The sequence below is a fragment of the Limanda limanda genome, chromosome 19, assembly GCF_963576545.1.
Source record: "Limanda limanda chromosome 19, fLimLim1.1, whole genome shotgun sequence".
Taxonomy (NCBI): Eukaryota; Metazoa; Chordata; class Actinopteri; order Pleuronectiformes; family Pleuronectidae; genus Limanda; species Limanda limanda.
Genome location: NC_083654.1, coordinates 13,351,985 through 13,359,617, shown reverse-complemented (window position 1 = coordinate 13,359,617; position 7,633 = coordinate 13,351,985).

Genomic DNA, 7,633 nt, shown 5'->3' with positions numbered 1-7,633 from the left:
TTCTCCTTCCGTCCTGCCGAAAACGATTTGGAAACAAACATGGAGGGCGGACAGTCAGCACAGGTGCAGGTGAGGCTTATTGGCACTGGGTTTCCTGCCAGGTGGAAGGCAGCGTGTTGATGCTGTATATGGGACAAGTTGTTCGCTCTTGTGTGTACTTTATAAAGCTCTTTTGGCACCTAGGAGAGCAGTGTGCGTGTGGAGCTTTTGATGTTGCCATCCACCCAAAGGGCAAACCATCAAGACATGAAGCTCCCTCATCCAACCCCACTGTAGGCTGCATGTAGGAGCTTGAATCCGGTTGAAAAAAATTTATCTCGGAAGTGCCAATACCTTGAAACTTGAGCCAGGGCTTTAATAAACACGTATGTGTGGCTGCAGGCAGCATTAGGCTCATTAAACTTAATATGCTTTATTACCCTCAGATGGAGCACCCTTTGATATAACATGGGTGTTGGTTCATCACGATATCGAAAGCTGACATTGAGGGACAGGTGGCTTTTGGCAGCTCAACCACACGGCACGTCAAACGGGACGGCTGCAAAACAGGTTGATTGTTCGTGTGTTGGAAGGCGGCTGCAGTAAGAGATCCTGGCCTGAGTCTCAATGCCTCAGTGTTAAACTGTGTTGTAATCCCACAGTGTTTAGCTCTGATCCGGCTGGATTTAGTCTGCTGGAGCTGAGCAGCGGTGCAGGTGCCGGCTGATAAGACCTGGGATTCACACAGAGGATGAGGACGAAGGAGAGTGACAGAGAGAACAGGCCGGTCCGAGGGAGAAAAAGATTCCTATCAAAACTTTCTACTGATGCTCACTCGGAGAGATACGATCAAAACCAGTATTTGTCAAACTGCTAGTAGTGACATTTTCTGACTAAATTGGCTGCATACTTTTCAAGTTTGATCTGATTTGTTTTTTATGGCCGAATGGCTTTTGCTGCTCAGACTGTCTCCAACAAAATACTACCAACAATTTTCTCAGTTACCCTGTGGTAGCAATATAACTGCTGGTTGGATATGTTTAGCAGCTAAATGTCTTTAATGAAAGAGTAAAGCAATATATTTATTAATCATCTCGAGTCCTGACTGTGGTGAAGGAAGAACTCAGACTTGGTTGAGGTTGATGAAAGATGGTTAAATGCAAACAAGCTTTTTCCTGTATTAGAAATCAATAAAGATAAAGATGTTGACGACCTGTCAAGTTAAGCTTGTGATGTTATATGGAGCCAGAGTTGACACAGTATTGATGGTTTAACATTTTATTGATTCATTTAAAAGATATGTATTTGCAGCTTCTCATCAACAGGATTTCCTCATTAGGTCCAGGAAAAACATAAGCCAGTTGCAATTTATTTTTCCTTTTAAATAAACTTGATTTTACAATGAAAATACTGTTTGTGTTACTGTATTTATATTGCTTGTGAAAATGTTGCTCAGCTTCCAGTAACTTTCTTCTGTGGGAGCCTTGTCATCTGATTTCCTCAAAAGGCTAAAGGTCCTGACAGAAACTGCCCTGGAGGCAGAAACCCAAAGCAGAGTCGGTTTGAGATCCAGGAAAGTCAATGTGTGAAACCGGCAACATTTATAAACACAGTCCAGAATATTCTTACAGACTCGAGTCTCTTACGCACTGAAACACACCACAAAGAATGTGGAGATATGATCTCTCTTTCGAGGATGTGATAATCTTCCTCGTTGTTGTGATTACGCATGAAAACAAAACTGCGATAGCTGAAACTGGATGCACTGAAAGGCTTCCCTCAAAGTCTATTAGAATAAAAGCTGAACGATTTTGAAGCCATTATTCTCAGAGGAATTGAAAATATGAATCCAAATGGGGAAGCTCTGGAAGACAAGAGAAGACAGAGGAAGGAGAAAAAGGGAAAGGAGATAATGGCCCGATAAACAAAACAAGTGCAATCTGAGAAAACTGAGAGGACAATAACAGAGGGGAAGACATGAAACTCCAGGGCATCTTTCCCATCCCTGTGAGAAAGTGTATTGTAGACAGTAATCCCGTGTTATGACAGTGACATAGTCCACCTCTCCCTCCTTCCCACAGGTTGGAGGGATGAGTCAGACAGTGAGGGAAACAAAGTAGCAGGCAGGAACCTGCAAGGATTACACTCTCATCGTGTGGAAACGAGACACCGCAACCGGAGCTACTGCAGCCGGCTCACTCACAACATCCACTGTGTGTCTGCTACTGTGTGTCTGGTGTGTGTGTCTGGTGTGTGTGTCTGGTGTGTGTGTCTGGTGTGTGTGTGTGTGTGTGTGTGTGTGTCTGTTACCTCTTGAGGATCAGTAGACCTCATAGGGACCAAAGTGGAGATGTGGGGTTGCGTTAGGTTAAGGTTTTAGTTTTTCAATGAATGGAAGTCAATGCAAAATGAATTCTGTATTTATTTGTGTTACAGGGAATCAAATCAGCCAAGAAACTTCAATTTGTATTTTTTACTGTTGATAGTGTCAAACAATACTTTGCAACACTAAAAACAAAATACCAGCTACCAACAAGTATTATCCAAAGTCTCACGGGCCTTTTCCCAAACAGGGCCATTGTTGCTGTTATCAGTACGGCACCTGTGCTTCTCCACACAATGACATGACATAACGTCTGCTGTGAGAAGGGCCTGCAGCTCACTTCTCTGTGCTCACAGCCTCGAGTGACAAGTTCCTTCATTGTGAAGAACATGGCCACTGTAGTTTCATTTGAGTCCAGCTCAAATATCCTAAACATCGAGTTTGCATCTGTGTTCACTGGAGCAGCAAATGTATTGATCATATAAATTAGACTTTCATTTCTATTCCATTTTCTTTGTATAGATCACAACAAACTTTATCTCAAGGTATGAAACATAGCAAGGAGAAATCCAACACCACCCTTTTTACAAAACCACTGCTACTGCTACTTATTACAATAATCATTATCGTAATAGTCCCAAAGTGTCAGATCCGGATCCTGCAGCTCTGGAGTCAGAGATACCTGCAGAATGAGGACTGAGAGACAGAGAGTTGTCGCGTGTGTTGTTCTGTTTAAATTACAGAAAGTTAATATGATGCAAATGTCTTGGACAAGCAGCACGAAACCACTAACAATTTCTAAATGAACGAATGTTTGATCATCAGTACGGTGGAGGAAAGTACTCAGATGTCTGTAAATACATCACAGAATAAATAATGGAGGCCGTCTCTCTCTCTCTCTCTGTCTCTCTTAAATCTTGGCTGTATATGACATGTCTCCGACAACAATGCGAAGAACAACACCATAAAAACACTAACATCCAATTTCCCCTGAACCTCCCAGCGAGAGAACAAACCTCTGACAGAAACGCTCTCAGCTTTCTTCCTTTCTCAAGCGCCGCCGAAACAACCGCGGCTCCCAGAAATAGCTGAAAAAACTATGAGACGGCAGCTCTGCAGGGTTTGTAGACCCACATGGCTTTTAAGGAGCGGGGCTTTCCAGGGTGGTTTGAAGAGTAGACACACACACACACATACACATGCACTTACACACACACACACAGATTCTCCATGGTGCATTAGGGTCACGCTTGCCTTATGTAAAACACAGAGGCCACAGAGGACTTCAGGGCCGGCTCTGATGTTCACATGTGCTGGAGTAAAGTGTGGTGTGCGTGTTTTCACAAGTTCTTTGTAACGGCTAGAGTGTGTGTGTGTCTGTGTGTGTGGTTGTGTGTGTGTGTGTGTTCATGTGCTTGGCCAGTAAAGGAGTTGTGGCAAGAGGAATTAGATGGTGATGGTTTGTCGACTTCCCACATCACCTCAGTTTTAAGCTCTTCTAATATCTTCCTGGAGTTTGGACTGTCTATGTGGTTTGTGGGCATGTGTGTGTTTGTGTGTGTGTGTGTGTGTGTGTATACGTGTGTGTTGGAGGGAGACTACATACTCTCCTCTGTCCCCCCGTCTCCTCCTCTCAGCCAGTAAGTCTGGGACCCGAAGGAAAAGGCCAATTATAAAAAAAAAAAAGCTCTCTCCATCTTTGTTCTGTGGGCATAAACCACTTCTTTGCTTTTTTGTTTTCATTCTTTCCCCTTCTTTGGCTTTCTGACATTCCTCGTCCATTCCCACCGTCCCAGAAACCCCCACTCCACCCCGTTACTCACGCTCATGCACACATGCAAGCTCGCTCCTCTGGCTCATGCCAGCTTCTTCGAACTTCGCAAGCGACAGTTCCCAAAGTCTTAAAATAGCCGCCGTGCTTCCTGGTCCCTCCTCAGCACCGTATCTTATCATGTTCGACAGAAAAGCTGGGTGCGGTGCTGGTTGTTACCCTGTCTGTTTCTATGGTAACTGCTTTATCACAGGATTCATTTGATGGCGATGCCTTTTTTTGTTTGGAAAATTGTGCCTATATTTCGTCCATATCTCTTGTGTGAACGTCATTGATCTGCCATGGTACTGGTGTCATAGAGGTTCACACATCGTATGAACAGGGCTGCAGCTCTGTCAGGTGTGAGCCGGCTCGAACACTGAGCTCACACTGAGGAGACCGGAGAGAGAACTAGTGGGCTGCTCTGACGTTGTCCTTCCAGCTGCTCTCTCACACTCTCACACACGGATTTTCACACAACTTCCTTGCTCATCTCACACACATACACACACACACACACACACACACACACACACACACACACACACACACACACACACACACACACACACAAACACACACGTCAAGCAGTCTGGAGTACCTCACACACGCAAGCTCGCACTCACACAGACGTGCATACCACTGTATCACCCATTTTTCTGTGTCATAAGAGAGGACACACTTTCTCTCTCTCACACTCGGACCCACTCTTCTAGTCTCACAGTTTTACAACACACACAAACACACACACACACACACACACACGGAAGGCTAGAACCCCTACTCAGTGTCCAGCTCTGGGCGGTGTTCCCATCGCCATGGCCTTTCCCAGCACAGACAATGCTTTGTGTCCCACAAAGGAAGCTCTCATCCAGGCTCTGGGGCCCTGTTTGGCCCTATGTGGCCCCCCAGACTCCAGAAAGGCCCCCCGAGCCGCCCCACCACAACCTGCTGAGGTGCCAAGAGGAACATCTGTGTGACTCTGGTGAAGAGACCTCGCTGATGTTCTCACACTGAGAGGAAGAGTGCTGCTCATATTCCTTTGTGTGATGTGCGTGATCCTGCCTGTTGCGTGTCTCCGGCAGCATGTGTACGTGTGTTTGTGTGCATGTGTGTATCACTTGTTCATGTGAGCACAGGCTTCTGGGTCCTGGGAGTCTCTCAGTCCAGATAATAAATGGTGTGAGAGGAAAGACAGAGTGTGATGCCAGACCTCCCCAGTCTATGAACCACGTGTCCCGGCAGCGCGGCTGCCAACCATACACTCTGAAACGGGGTCACGCTAACAAGAACGAATAGACGAGGTGGAGGAGTGGAGGGAAGATGAATGAGGGGAGTGATCGGGGAGATGGAGGGATGGAAGGATGGAAGACCTGATAGAGAGGTGAATTGAGGGAATGCATTTGTTGAATGGATGGATGGACAGTTGGTGATAAAGATGCAGAAACAATTACACTTTGTGAATGACTTTGACTTTTTTTCATCATTTTCACAACTTTGTTTGAAATGGAAAGTTCGAACAGAATGTGAAAACGCCTTAAACAGAATGACTCCTGTACATTTTTCATGTTTAGTGACCTTCACCAGCTGCCAATGACCATCTGTTGGTCCTCGTGATTATAATATAAATAGGTCCAACATAATATATATATACACTATACAGAGCTGTCAGAATAGAGATCAAATATAAGTGTTGCCTGGAACAAGTCTTACATTAGGATGTGAAACAACTGATCACTAATGAGGCTCCATTAACTTCCGTCCTCCACCTTCTGTCATAGGCTAAATATATTAGAGACAGGAAGCATATCTGTCAGCAGCAGTGATTGCACTTATCTCCAAGGAGGAGCTGGAGAAACTCTGACTCAGTATGTGCAGATTGAACAGACACAATATAATCTACCTGCTGCGATCTCCAGTCTGCCCTGTCGTTTGTCCTGTGTGAGTGTGTTAGTTACATTCATGTGCAACAGACATCAGGGAGCCCATTGCAGCTGGATCCTGTGTGTGTCCACACCCTCAGGAACACACAACACACGCATACGCCATCCCAGCACAGGAAGTGACATCATGCACTACATGCCAGAACACAGGAAGCATGACGACAGCTTCCGAAGAACATGAGGGACACATCGACTCGGTATAATCCAACAGCTGCTGCTGCAGATCCCACACCCAAGAACACACACACACACACACACACACACACACACACACACACACGCGCACACACACACACACACACACACACACACACACACACACACACACACACACACACACATACACTGAAATTACTGCAACTCAGACGGAGATCCAAGTTAAACTTCGACACTTTCCTCCGTCTTAAAATATTGAATTTAACAGAAGTTTAAAAAAGTATTTTAAAGCATATATTCAAGTGATTCAGATGGTTATTTGTGGTCAGGATGAGTATACGATTGTTGTGTTTGTATCATCCCCAATGGGAGAACATGGACGTGTCAGATTCTATAGTTTGTTTATTTCTTTTTTAATCTAAAATGTCCAAAAGGTTCTGTGTGGCAAACGTACGTGTTTGGTGAGTGTCAAATTTCACCTCTATTTCATAATTATGAAAAGATCAAAAGATAATGAGTTGACAAAACTGTGGGTGTTTTTTTTCTAAACTTAGGCGATAACTTAGCCTGAGTTACCTTGAAAATGAACTTGAAGTTGTGAGTTTATAGCGTAATTCCTCATCATGTTTATAATAAAAAATGTCATTCAGGCAGCATTATATCCATCCAGCGCTTACCTATACCGCTACATCCTTGTGAGGGTCAACATTGGGCAGACAGTATGAACAATCTGAAAAAAGACAAACAAACGTTCAGTCTCACAACCCTACAATTAACCTAACCCCAATGTCCATGTGTTTGGACTGTGGGAGGAAGCTGGAGTACACAGAGAAAACCCACCCAGACACAGAGACCCTGGAGGAAGCAGGACTCCAACCTGAAACCTTCTCGTGGTGAATGGTTGAGGTGACAGTACCCGCTATACCATGTAATGATCCTGAACAGTATATCTGCATGTGTATAGATGCATATTTATTCAATGTGTGTGTGTGTGTGTGTGTGTGTGCTCAGGGATTTCTGTTGTTTTGTAATGACTGCGTGTGGCTCATGTTCGCACACACACACACACACACACACACACACAAACACACATCACACACACTACCACTCTTTCTTGTTTTTATCTCCTCTCCTCCCACACATCATGTCCTTCTCTCTTCTAAATCTAAATCAAACCCATGCAATCGTATGCCTTCAACTCTGCTTGAAGTATATCTCTGGCTTCCTTGTCCCCCCCCCCGCCCCCCCCCTCGTCTCTGTGTCTTCGTGTCTCTCCTCTCTGTCTCGCTCCCACACTCTCACACACACAACAAACACACCACCACCCTCTCAACTTCTGCCCAGCTCATAATGCCGTGACTGGTACGAAGTATGCATCGATAACCACAACAGTGCTCTCTCCCTCTCACACACACACACACA